The following is a 13,714-nucleotide window of genomic DNA, read 5'->3' on the forward strand; positions in this document are numbered from 1 at the left end:
CTGCTGAACAACCATCTTCCTGATGCAGCTGTAGGTTGGTGGCCTTTTTTTTTGTTTGCCACAAGGGTGCATTGCTGGCTCATGGTCTGCTCATTTTCCATCAGAACAGCCAGGTCCTTTCTCCAATGTTGTTTTCCAACTGGTTCATCACCAGCCTCACCTAGAAAATGAAGTTATCAAAACTTGATGAGATTCCTGTTACGTTGGTAATAAACATAGTGACAAACATAGTAAAATCCTGGGCATTGTAGGCAAATCTTACAAAATCTTGAGTTAAATCAGTCACTGCAATATTTTGAAACTACTGAGTGAGGTGTCCATTATTTTTATGTTATCCAATTATCATTACTTATTTTCCTAAAGAAAAAACAGTAACTGAAAACTACCATAACTCTTTATGGAATTTTCATTGCTGTTGTTTATAATCAAAAGTTACAATAGAATCAATTTGAACTGTGACATAATGATTAAATTATATGCCATATTAAATCTATATGTAAAATTCAGTAATTAAAATATTTATTATTGTATTTATCAGAATTTATATTAAAATTAGTTGTATTTTTTAATTAGTTGTAGCTTGGCTTTTGTTTTGGTTTAGGTTGGTTCTATTTACAGATACAGAATTTACTACATCCTTAGCATTAATAAAGAGTCTGAGTGCCGAAGCGGTGCTCCTCCTTAGATGGTATTCTCACTATATAAACATTCTACCCAATTAATTGTTTTCACTTTCCTGGCACTTAGTTCTGTAAGCAAGTAAGGAAAGCTGGCTTTCAGTTCTTTTTGTCGTACTTGCTCACAGACTTTAAGGGCTGAATCTAAATCATCCTTTAGTTTCAGGAGTCTTCCCTTTCTGTTCTACTTTCAGAGGCCAATATAGCATAGAATAAAAGAACTTAGAATAAAATACTTCAACAGGATATCTGGTTCTTTCCCCCACTCTAAGGTAAGTTCAAAATACTGATACTTGACAACCCAGATAATTCCTGCAATACAATACAGTGTACAGAGTTAGCTTTTCATTCCCAGAATGTTAGCAGAATTTATATGCAAGAAAGGTTAGAATATTTGTGGAATCCTAATGGCACTTTCACACTTAGCATAAAGGAGAACTGTCTGTTCTTTTGTTTACTGGCACTGAATAATAAAAGCATAATCAAACAATAATCAAGCAACAGTAACAGCCTGGCAGGATGCTATTTTAGAATGCATATGTAGAATTAGAATAATGTCTTTTCCCTTTTTAGGTCTTTATAGCACTATCATAGTTACCTTCTTTACAAACTTTGGCTTTTTTCCATTGCTGGCTCCCTGTTCTTGAGAGCATAAGACTTCCCAGAAAGGTTGATTTGTTAACAGAAAACATCATCAGCTGATCACTGAGCTTACAGAACTCACATTACCTTATTCATAGCAATAGATTGATTTAAACATTTGCATTGGAGAAACTGTGTAAATTTAATCCCTTAAGAAAGACTGCTATAAGATGACCCTGTAATTATTTTGCCAAAGACATTTAATTTCTTTTTTTTTTTTTTCCAACCTCCTTACTTCTCTGGTCTTATTTCATTTAGACCACTGGGACCCTTGGTATTCTTTATTTCAGGATGGTGGTTTGTTGATTTTTTCCTATGAAGAATTAGTATAGAATAAATGACTACGCAGTATTTAAATTATTTTAGTGTCTTTTAAAGTAATTATAAAAGTAATTGATCCAGACAAAAAACAGAGAGAATTTTGGAATGTAGATAGCAGACTTTTAATAAAATCAATACTTGCAAATTTATGTTTATTTTAAATAAGGATAAAACCAAAGTCCAATATAGTCCCAGCGAAGAAATTTCTGCAGCCATAGAACAGAGAATATAAATGGCTGTCCTGATTTCACTGGGATAGAGTTATAGTTTTAGTTCGTGGCCAGCCATGGTATGCAGGTTTCCACAGTGACTAAAGCCTTTAGCAGTTTTGAGCTAGCCAGGTGTTGGGGATAGGAGGAGCAAAACTCAGGGCAGCTGACCCAAGCTGGCCAATAGAAAAATTCCATGTCATAAATATCACACTATGGAAATATCACAGTATGGAAAGTTTGGTGGGGATGAGGGTCTTCCTTCAACCTGAAGGACTCTAAGATCTGCACTCTCATTTGCTGTAGCCATTGTGCTCTCACTGGTTCTGTACTGCTTGCGGTGCTTCACAGTGCTTGACACCCAACATTCACTACTGGAAGTGCACAGTCCACAACCACAACCATGGGCCGAGTATAACTTTCTTTTTTCTATTAGTATTGGGATTAATAGTAGTTCTTCACTATTATTTTGTTGAATCTGTTTTCATTTCAACCCCTTTCTTGGATGGGGAGGTGTCATCAGGTGATAGAACTGCCTAAACGTAACCAACAGCAAAGAACTTTATTGTAGGTAGCAAAGAAGTTTAACACAAGCTGAGTGCATTTTTAGTAACTTGTTTCAAGACAGGTGATTAATTTACTCTAAGACTTAATATTTTAAACATAACATGCAAACTATATTATACTGAACTTGCTCTGGTATCTTCTGATGCTCTGCTTGTCTTCTGAATTCAAAGTTCCCATTCAGTGCAAAAAAATAGCTGCAATAAAAAAGATGTTTACTTTTTCTCTCTAAATATATCACTTGACCTACAAGGATCTTCTTACTAACCTATGGCATATTCAGATCTTCCAAAGTCAGAGTATAAAAGTGCAAAATAGTACATTGCATGATATATTTATACTATGCAAGTTTTCTTACAGACTTCAACAACCAGACAAGTACTGGTGGACAAAATGTGGTAGAAGCCTATGGAAGAGAAACTGGAAAAGTGAATCACTGAAAGAGTTGTCTTAGCTTTCCAGGTGTCACAAAACATTTTCCAAAATATCTTTTTGTTCTTAACTCTGAAGCAAAACTGAGCTCGAGTTTAAATGAATGGGAGAATAAGTTCAAATGAAAAGAGAACAAAAAAGATGCAGTTAAGTTTTTCCTACTCCCGCCTCTGACTCAAGTTCCATAGCTTGTGTCTTTGTCATATAGAAATAGAAGAGACAAATTTATATCACTTCTTAGCTCCCATGCATTTTAAATATGTTTTAAAAATGGGTAAAAATGGTTCTTGAAAGAACCCCATGATATATGCTTAGTAGGAAAATCAGGAAGTGAAGCAACTTCTACACTTCCAACTGCATCTTAAAGCACATGACTTAACCTTCTTCAGCTACAAATGGATCCACAGCACCTGTGTTTAATAGTTCAGCAGTAACAGAAACAGTATCAGAGGCAATGGGCATATGGGCTAAAACACATGAGCTTCCACCTGAATGTAAGGAAGGCACTGGCACAAGTTGCCATGAGAGATTGTGGAACCTCCTTCCTTGGGGATATTTAAAAGACACTGGGATGCGGTACTGGGTAACCTGCTCCAGGTAGCCCTGCTTGAGTAGGCATGTCGGACCAGACGACTTCCAGAGGTCCCTTCCAACCTCAGCCATTCTGTGGTTCTGTGATTCTATGATTCTGTACTCTTAGGAGAATGAAAGGAATAAACTTGGTCTTCCTGGTCATCATAAGGGACACTGATGATCTGGATATTTTTGTTCTAGAAAAATTTAAAAACTTTTTATGATTATTTTCCATTCATAAGAACATTTCTGCATCTGAATGCACATACAAATTACCACAAGGTATGAAATTACCATGCATGAGCTGTTCTATTCTAACTGGCCATGTTACTTTAAAATAAATTTGAGATAGCTTGTTATCTTTCATTGAATTTGTCTTAGACTTATACTGCTTTTGCAGGCAGTTTCAGTAAAGGAGATGAAATTGATTATCTTGTTAGATTTGACAACTTGATTGCTTGTCTATAATTAGTTTGCAGATCCTAAAACAACTTTCTGAAAGACAAAGTCAGGAACACATATAATAAATTTGTTCAGTGACCCAGCTGCTTGAGACTGTTTGTAATGAATTTTGTAATACATATAGACTTACATTTTTATTCCATAAATTAATATAGACTCCATGGGAACATTATAATAAGAGGAAATCCCACTGAAGAGCTAGATCATTTGAAGATGAAAGCTAAAAACCACACAGGTACTCAGGTACCTGTGGGCTTGCCTACACACAAGCACAGATTCAGCTAGGCAAATGTACAGCGAACTCTGGTATTGAGGTTATGTGTGTATTTGCACAGTGTTGTGCCAAAATTCAGCTGTCCTTACAAGCGGAGAGCACAGAAGTAAAACTTGGCACTACTGGAAAATGCTACATCTACATTTTTCTGAAGCCATTTGGACCTGCTAAAATAGGGTATGTCACAGGATGAGAAAGCTTAAAATATAGCTACTGTTTCAGACATATTTGTGTTCTATCAACTTATAGTATAAACTCTAAAAATTAAATGGAATTCAAGAGCAGAGAATTTAGAATATTCTTCTCATATGTGAGAAAAATCAGTCGAGGAGCTAGGCTACGTATGTGGAAGCTTTTTAGCAAAACCTGACAGAACTTCTGGAAGATGGCATGTCTCTGGTAACGTAATATAATAATACTATATATTTTATAATTATATAATTTTCTTTTAAAGTATCAATGTCTTGCATAAGTTCTCAGATAAATGTGACCAAGGATGAGCTCTGTCCCAAATGGAAAACTGACATAATTTTTAAAATTCTAAGACAAAAATAATAGGAAATGTATTGTATGTTGATATATGTTATACAGCAAAATTCAGAAGTGTTTTACTGCATAATATCTTCCTTGTTTTTACTTGTATTTAATTTCTACTGCAGATGGAAAAGTAGACATAATCTCAAACCAGAAAGAGGGTGTTTTTTTCCCATAGTATTATTCCTATTTTCATATTTTATTCCTTATTATTATTATTTTAGAACATCTAATAAAAATGGACATATGACTATGTATAAACTTCTGTTTTATTTTAAAAATGAAGGTTTTATTGAAAAATATATTGCAACATTCTCAGCCACTTCCAGGTTAACACTGAAGAACGTAGACTCTGCTATTAAAATTATTACCAAATTAGCTAAACAACAAAGACAAGCTAGAAATTGGTATGTGTCCAACACAGAGCAGAACTGCGCCCTGTAGACAAATTTCCTGTTTATTAGATGCTCATAAAATTACATTAGTGTGAAAAAATACTAATTTTTAATTCCAAGAATTGGAAGACTCATACTAAGAAAAAGTTGTTTGTATTATTTTTTAAACATGTTAGTTTAGTGGCAAGAAGATAATAGAGAAGTTGCATAAAATGATTACCAGAGTACACAGCTGGAAATGGATGCTAGTGATCTTCAGAATGTTTTGTATCCATTGCTGAAATACTTGGCCCTGGATCCATTTGCTGGATTTTGTCCTAGCTGGGTTTCTCAGGACCCAGATTAACTAAGTTCAGTTGTGGGATACTTCTTTTTTTTATTTATTCATAAGACTTTGAATTGGTATTGAGGCACATACTCCAAATCAATGTAGAAGTAATACAACACATAGTGAAAATAAGACAAGGCTCTCAGAGATTCCAAATGTTACTGTGTTTTAATGGAAAATATAAGGGTTGGAATAAAATTAAATTATCTCAGTTCTAAGGAACTTTCAGCAAGTATTTCATATTTACCTCTGTGGAGTCTTTCAAGCATTTCCAAATCAATTTTCATGGCTTGATTCCAAGTCTGAATACTGATTTAAGAGAATATGGTCATGCCCTCACAGAGGAATCCCACAGGTTTCAGAAGCTGTCATATGTTAACCTACATATCTGCAAAATAAGAGTTCAACTAAAATAAAATTGATTTCTTACATAATAATAAATATTAATTCTGGATCAGCAATGTGTTACACAATATATAAAGTTAACTGAGTTTTATTTTGAAAAATAAACATATCTTCTCTGGTCTGTTAACATCTGTCCTTCCAATTTATGTAAAAATAAGCCTTAATCTTTCTGTTTCAATCTATTGCATGCTGTTACCACATATGAGGATAGGCTGAGAAAACTGGGCTTGTTTAGCCTTGAGAAAAGAAAGCTTTGGAGAGACTTTATTACAATATTCCAGTACTTAACGGATGGTTACCAAGAATACGGAGACTCCTTATTTACAAGGAGTCACATGGAAAAGACAAGGGGTAATGGGCACAAATTGCTCCTGGGGAGATTCTGATTGGACTCAAGAGGCAAATTTTTCACCATGAGGACAGTCAAATATTGAAATCATCTCCCAAGGGAAGTGGTAGATTCCCCCCACATTGGACAGTTTTAAGTCTCAGCTTGACAGGGTGCTGAGCCATCTCATATGAACTTCATTATTACCTAGAAAGATTGGACCAGATGATCCTTGAGGTCACTTCCAACCTGGCATTCTATCATTCTGTGATTCTATGATAATTTAAAAAGACTTATTTATTTTTCTAATTTTAATTTCATTTATTGTTGTTGTTAATGTTGTTGTTTTGATACTACAAAGTTTAGATAGCAACACTGCAACTTAATTCAAGGAAGAAATTGTTCAGCTATAAAGGAATTACTCATTTAAATTTATCTAAGAGAGGTTGAGTTTTGGAATGTTAGTCTGGGGAGTTTTTCTTCTTTTTTCTCCTCTTTTCTTGTAAGAAAAATTATGTTGTTCGTATGTCTGAAAACCTGTAAGTTCTAGAAAGCTGTCTAACATTAAATACACTTTACCAGATGAAGGTGGTAGCTTCCTAGCATACTTGATATATTTAGTTCTTATTAATTCTTTTATTCTTTTGATATTTAAAAAATAAGCCAGAGATCCCACCTAGAGTACTGTGTCTGGTTCTGAAGCCCCAAAGCCAAGAAGGACATGGAGCTATTTAACTGAGTCCAAAGGAGGGCCATGAAGACAATCAAAGGCCTGCAGCGCCTCTCCTATGAAGACGGCCTGAGAGAGCTGGGGTTGTTCAGCCTGGAGAAGAAAAGGCCCAGAGGAGACCTTGTAGCAGACTTGCAATATCTGAAAGAGGCCTACAGGAAAGCTGGGGCATGTAGTGATAGGACAAGGAGAAATGGTTTTAAGCTGAAAGAGAGTAGATTTAGATTAGTTATTAGAAATAAATTATTTCCTGTGAGGGTGGTGAGACACTGGCATATGTTACCCACAGAAGCTATGGAAGCCCCCTCCCTGGAAATGTTCAGAGCCAGGTCGGATGGGGCCTTGAGCCACCTGGTCTAGTGGGAAGTGTCCCCACCCATGCAGGGGGGTTCTAACTAGATGATCTTAAAGGCTCCTTCCTACTCAAACCATTCTGTCATTCAGTGATTCTATGAAAGCAAAACCTTTTAATATACTAGAGTAATTTCAACAGGGAAAAAGCAAAAGTATCCTTAACATTTTTACAAATGCTATTTGTGAAGCTTTTCTGGCATAAATGAAATAGCAAGTCTTAGGCTAGGTACAGAGATATCTTTACTTCTAGTGAGTAGTACTGAGTCTACTACTGAGACCTCTTTCATTTAGATTTGTTTCTTATTAGGTTACTTTTTTGCTGTACTTTGACCTTATAGGACTTAATGTAATTTCAGGCAAATTATACATCTTAACTTGAAGAAAATGGAATTTCTGATGAATCAAGCTTTTACAGGATATTATTATGTTATCACTGAAGAATCACCTTCAGGTACTTGGAAGTACATGCAATCAAGCATTACTTACCTGCGTGGGAGATCTGTGGGGTAGGCAACCAGGATTTAAGTATGCTCTTTGACAGTGAAAATACTACACCATTAAAGGTAAAAGTCCTGCTTTCAGTGATCCATCATGAGCATAACAGACATATATGCTTACACTCTAGCTGTCTACATAGTAGAGACCTTGGTTGATTTGGCCATCATACTTCAAAGCCTTCAATCCTTTTATACAGCAAGAAACTATTTTATTCATTGAAACATAAAACTAAGAAAAGTGACAAAATAAAGGAAAAGCAGTATCACTGAGGCTTAACTACATAGAAGAATGACATAGAAAATGGGTTTGTTCTGACTTCAAGAACAATCTGCTGCACCCATAGTTAATCTACAAGAAGACAACAGGAACAGTGTAATTAAGTTTCACAAATTATATTCAGTCCAATAGCAAGGAGCAAATAATTTTTTTCTTGCTCAAACAAAAAAGTATAGGCATGTTAAAGGAACAGAGGATATCTGAAACAAGGATCAAAGACTATCTCAGAGATTATCAAGGGGTGGAACTGATTTTATTGTATTACCTAATTCATAAAGTGTGGAAAATAATTATGTATATATTTTTTCCAGATTAACTCCACCAGTAAATCTTATTAGAATTTTGGAGATAAGAAGCATAAAAAGCTACTACTGAATTCACGGAGGGCTTGTCTAAAGCATTGAGTGCAAAATAATTTATTATTACCTTCCTGTGACAACCTACATGTCTTCAGAGTGCAGCGCAGGAAGGAAAATACTTGATTACTTATTTTTAGGGGGGCTGCTACCATGTATTTTCCCTTCTTTGCACCCAAGATTCATGGTCTCAAAGTTCATGACACAGTATTGCCTGTATATTATACTTATGAAAGGATAAGCTGTAAAGAGTTTGCATCCAAGTTGCTAGAAGCAGTATGATGTCCTCATCTACTTCTGTATTAGTCTGTTGTGATGAAATACCTACCCAGACTCACTCTTTTGTTGGTTATTCTATGATATCATAACCTTTAAAAAAACCCAAAACCCCGACAACCACTGATCTGATGTTGATATCTGATTTCACTCTAGACTTGTCGCTGCTTGGGACAGGTGAACCTCCCCCTCCTTGTCCTCCTCCTTGCCTCTGTACAACAGATATGGGATTCTGGATGTGGAAGGCCAGTCAATGGATGATATGGATGATGGTTTATCTATACCAGAGGTGTAGCCAAAGTCAGTCAGCTTCATCAGAGGCCCAGCTTCAATGCTTCTATGTAAACACACGCAGCATGGGGAATAGACATGAGGACTTAGAGTACCTGTGCATGCCTGCAGGGCCATAATCTTATTGGCATCAAGGAGATGTGGTAGGATGACTCCTGTGACTGGAATATTGGAATATTGGAAAGACACAGCCTCTTTAGGAAAGAAAGGCAGGGGAGATGAAGAGGAGGTGTCACTAGATGGGAATTGAATTATTTTTAAGGTCCCTTCCAACCCAAATCATTCTATGAATCTATGATTCTATGTTTCTTCCTTATGTGGAAACAATATGCATGAAATACTACATTAGATAGTCTAAGTGTTGCACAGAATGGTGACCTTGAACTGAAGTTCAGATTGTCTTTTCTGGAAACTAAGAAATTTAAGAGATAATTTTTAATGAGCTATTGATAATAAGTAAAAATAACCACTATATTCTAGCTTTCCTAACCCAGAATAACTGCATTTCATATCTTATTTTCTGATATGACCATGAAACAAATTAACAAATGGAAAGCTCTGTAATTGGCTGTACTGTAATCCATACAGTTACTGGCTCTGATACGCATCTATCTTATTTTCTGTTTCTTATTCATAAGACTCCAAATTTTACATTCGTTTCTAAATAATTAGTTTTCATTTGAATTAAGAAGTCAAGTTTAAAAAATAATCATCAGATTTGGCTGAATTATTTTTGCATTTGTTGGGTTTTTGTGGATTTTTTCCCCACATTCCACAAAAGTACTCAAAATTTTTACAAATTCTTGTTCTGTATCAAAATGAAAACCAATTAGCCTGTAGGTGGCACATTAATTAAGAGGTGAGATTAGCATATATGCTTAGATTTTGTTGGTTTATATTTATAAAATTTGTTATTATATGCAGCCTTATTCACAGGCTATTGCTTATTATAAGACAACTTATAATGTGTGTCTGATGCTCTCCTTCCTAATTATTCACTGGATAAGTTTGAGATTTCAAAGGCTATAAATGCTATGTGGGCTATAAAAAAAATCACTCTCTCAGTAAATAGGTAGCTATTTATACAATGTGGAACTGCTCTCAATGAGAAAGCCAAAGATTTTCTCAACAATTGTCCCTTCACACTGGTGAAATTATTTAGATCACATTAGCAGGGGAATTCTCTAATCAATAGGTAATATAGGGCCATTAATGAAATCAAACATTGCTTCGTGTTAATTTTAAATGCTGCTAAAGCAGAATTACCTCCAACCACAGATTAAGGCTCCATTCATTCTTTTCTGACATCAACATTAGTGAGACTGTCTACATGCCCAGAATTTGTGGTAAAAATATGTGGTGAAAATTGCCATAGATATAAGACATTAAGTGATCAGGATCTGGACATCCATGGTTAGGCGAAGGTTATTTAGTCAGCTAATTACCTTCACCTATTTTAAACATACCAAACAATTTTTCTGCATTTGATCTGTCTGTGGGTATCAAAACTGCCAAAGTGTTTAAACATTAGGATCTTGTTTTTGTAGGAATTAACCACATAATTTGCTTGGTGAACCTGTTTGACAAAGCAGTACTTCACAATTTAATTCGCCCTCATTGGAATAAAGGGCTTTAAAGTTACCTACTGATTTAAAGAAATTTTTCATGAAACAAAACAAATCTAATTCAAAAGTCAAGTCTAAAATTTTCAGAAAGTCTATTGGCAAGAATGTGGTATAAAAGGGTTATGGACCAAACATGATTCAATGAGCTGAATGTGGCCTGTGCTGCCCATCATTTTTTATGACACTCTTAATATTTTGACATAACTAAAATTAACTATCCCATTATTTTTAAATAGAATATGATAATCGGTGCCTTGCCTCTGTAATTAATTAATTTTTATGTATTGCATTTGAAATGCTTACTGAATTCTGATTTCGGGGGGAAAAAAAAGGCAATTCAATTTAATGTATTCAAAACCCACTGAAAACTATTAAATAAAAGCCACACCTCTACCTTAATATTAACAAACAAATGTTTCTGGAAGGACAGGTGTGATGGAATCTAAACTGTCTTTACTCACACCCCAAAAAAAAGAACAAAAATTTGCTAATCAGAAGAAAAAGAGTGCTTCTTGGAGAAAAATCCTATGTCATAATATTCATCCAGGTGGTTAAAGGCTTAGGAAAAGAGTAATAGTTATACTAGTAATTAAAATGTGAATATAATAGTGTAATTTTATACCACTTTTGTTGTAATTGAAAAGGTGTAATGGGAGAGATGGATATGGTTAGAAATGTGCAAGTAATGAAGCAGCTCAAACTATGAACACATGGGTAATTAAAGAGAAACTAATCTCATCTAAAATAGTATTGGGCATTCGTTAATCTGATGATAATGTTAATCTTGCTACCCAAGAAAGTAATTTTCTATTTCAGTCATTTTGCAGTCTTATTGTGCATTATATGTTTGTTGCTGTGGGCATTAATTGAAAAACGTTTTTTCAGGGCCTGTTAAAAATGTAGACTGACAATTCCTAACTGCATCATTCAATGGATTGTGTTTAATTTTATTAAAATCTTATTTAGTTTTGTGCTTAGATTTCCTAGAAAAGATTATGATTTTTGCATTTGTTGTGGCATTTGCTCATTGTAGTTGCCATTTACCACTGTACACATTGTAAAAGTTCTGATAAATTTATGTAGAAACATCTATAAATATTTTCCGAGGTTAATCCTTGTAAAATCACTTTCACTTCCTGTGAATAATACTTCTTGCATATACAGTAAGGAGAGATGAATGAGACGCCAGAAAGTATTTACTTTCCTTAGAGTTCAGTTTTATTTTCCACTTTGGCAAGCCCCAGGGTCAGGTATTATAACTCACCAGAAGAGTAGTGAAAATTGGACTGGATCTATGAAGATACCAAGTTCCTTCATTTGAAAATGAAATTGCCAATAAGCCTAGTATGAGTCACTAATAATTCAGTGACAGGATGTCAGACCTCAAAGCTAGACTGCAAAGCCTGGTGTGAAAACTCCTTGAGCCTTTTTTCCAAATACATGTACTAAAAAAAGTAGGAGTGAGTCCTTTTGAAGGAGGGGAAAGTGCTTCTAAATAATCTTCATAATTTAAGAAGCCCATAATTATTGGGGGATTTTGTGCTAAACAAGCTCAGGTGATTAATTTTGTCCTTTGTACTTCTGAATAGAATCCACCAAAATATGTACTGTAACATAAGCATTTTGTCCAATACATACTATGGAACAGAAAAAAAACAAACAAAAAAACCCTGAAACATCCCCTTCATTTACATTTTACAGCTATATTTCAAATCCTACTCTAATTCTCAGTCAATAAAAATCTGGAGCTAAAGTGAAATAACTCAATGGGAAATTATACAGTTCTGATACAAATCTTTCAATTCGTCAATGCTTAATCTACCTGTCACTGGAAGTGTATGCTTTGCTAGAAGTGTTACACTACAGTATTCCACATTAAAATTCTCTTTAATTTTGCAGGGTGCTGGAAGATATGTTAAATAAACTTTTTTTTTCTTTTAGTTTTCTTAATGATATTTCCATGTAACTTCCAATAGTATTATTTTTATTGAGCATAAAGTGCATTACAGGAAACCAGTCAAGCAACATCATTGGTAGTTGGAGAGATGAAAGAAAAATCTTGTCAAATTAGTAGTCTGCTGTAGTACCTAGGTAAGATTCACATTAGGAAATGAAATTTAAAAATCACTTTGTAAACTCTTTAGATTTCTAATTTTGCTTTAATCAAAACCATTTTCACACATTAATTAAATTTGTCTGACATTAATGAGAAGCTGCAAATACAAATAATGAAAATGGGTCTCATTAATAGGTAGGCAGCTGGATTTTCTCCATAAATATTTCAACACAGAAGTCAATCCATAATATTATTGATTGAACATGAAATAAAAATGTCTATTTTTCACTTGCTGAGTGCAAAAGAACGAATGTTCTGCTAATGGGAATTGCACATACAGCAAGAAACAAACAAATTAATGTGCCCCGTTGCTGTGGTGACTTCAGATCTCACAGGCTAAGTAGTACGTCAGGCCAAATATGAATCTGTATAGGAAAACAAAAGATGAAGAAACTAACAGCTTCAGGCACTTTGGGTATTTCAGTAGTTGCATTTTTTCCCTCTAGTAAGCTGTGATTTTGAGTCCTATCATGGCTCAAGGGATCATTCTGCAGCTGGAAATAGTGGGTTCCAAACTCTTGATATAATGCTCATTTAAAAGTCCATGAATATTTTAAGGGAAAGTACATGTTTTTAACTGTTGTATCTAGACAAATTTCTCATTCAGAAAAATTCTTGAACATGTGTTGACTTGCTTTCTGAAAATAAACAAATACAGTTGGTCAAAAGTATGCAAGAGAGCATAAAAAAATCACAGAATCATGGAGTCATTCACTGAGTCATCTATCCCAGCATCCTGGGTTTTGGAAACCTTCAAGCACAGAGACTGTGAAGTCTATCTGGATGACCTGCTCCAATGCTTAATTTTACTTGGAGTGAGGCATTTTCATTTTGTATCTCATTCAGATATAATCTGTCAATTTACAAGCATTGTCTCCTTTACCCGCTGTGTACTTCTGTCAACAGCCTGACTCCCTGCTCTGTCTTTCCTTTAGGTATTGGAAGGCTGCTGTTCAGCCCCCTGACACTGTCTCTTCTTGAGGCTGAATGAGCTGAACTTCCTCAGTTTCTACCTCACAGGGCAAGTGCTTCAAACTCTGATCAGTCT

This window comes from Chaetura pelagica, unplaced genomic scaffold (genome assembly GCF_000747805.2).
Source record: "Chaetura pelagica isolate M959 unplaced genomic scaffold, ChaPel_1.0 scaffold190, whole genome shotgun sequence".
Lineage (NCBI taxonomy): Eukaryota > Metazoa > Chordata > Aves > Apodiformes > Apodidae > Chaetura > Chaetura pelagica.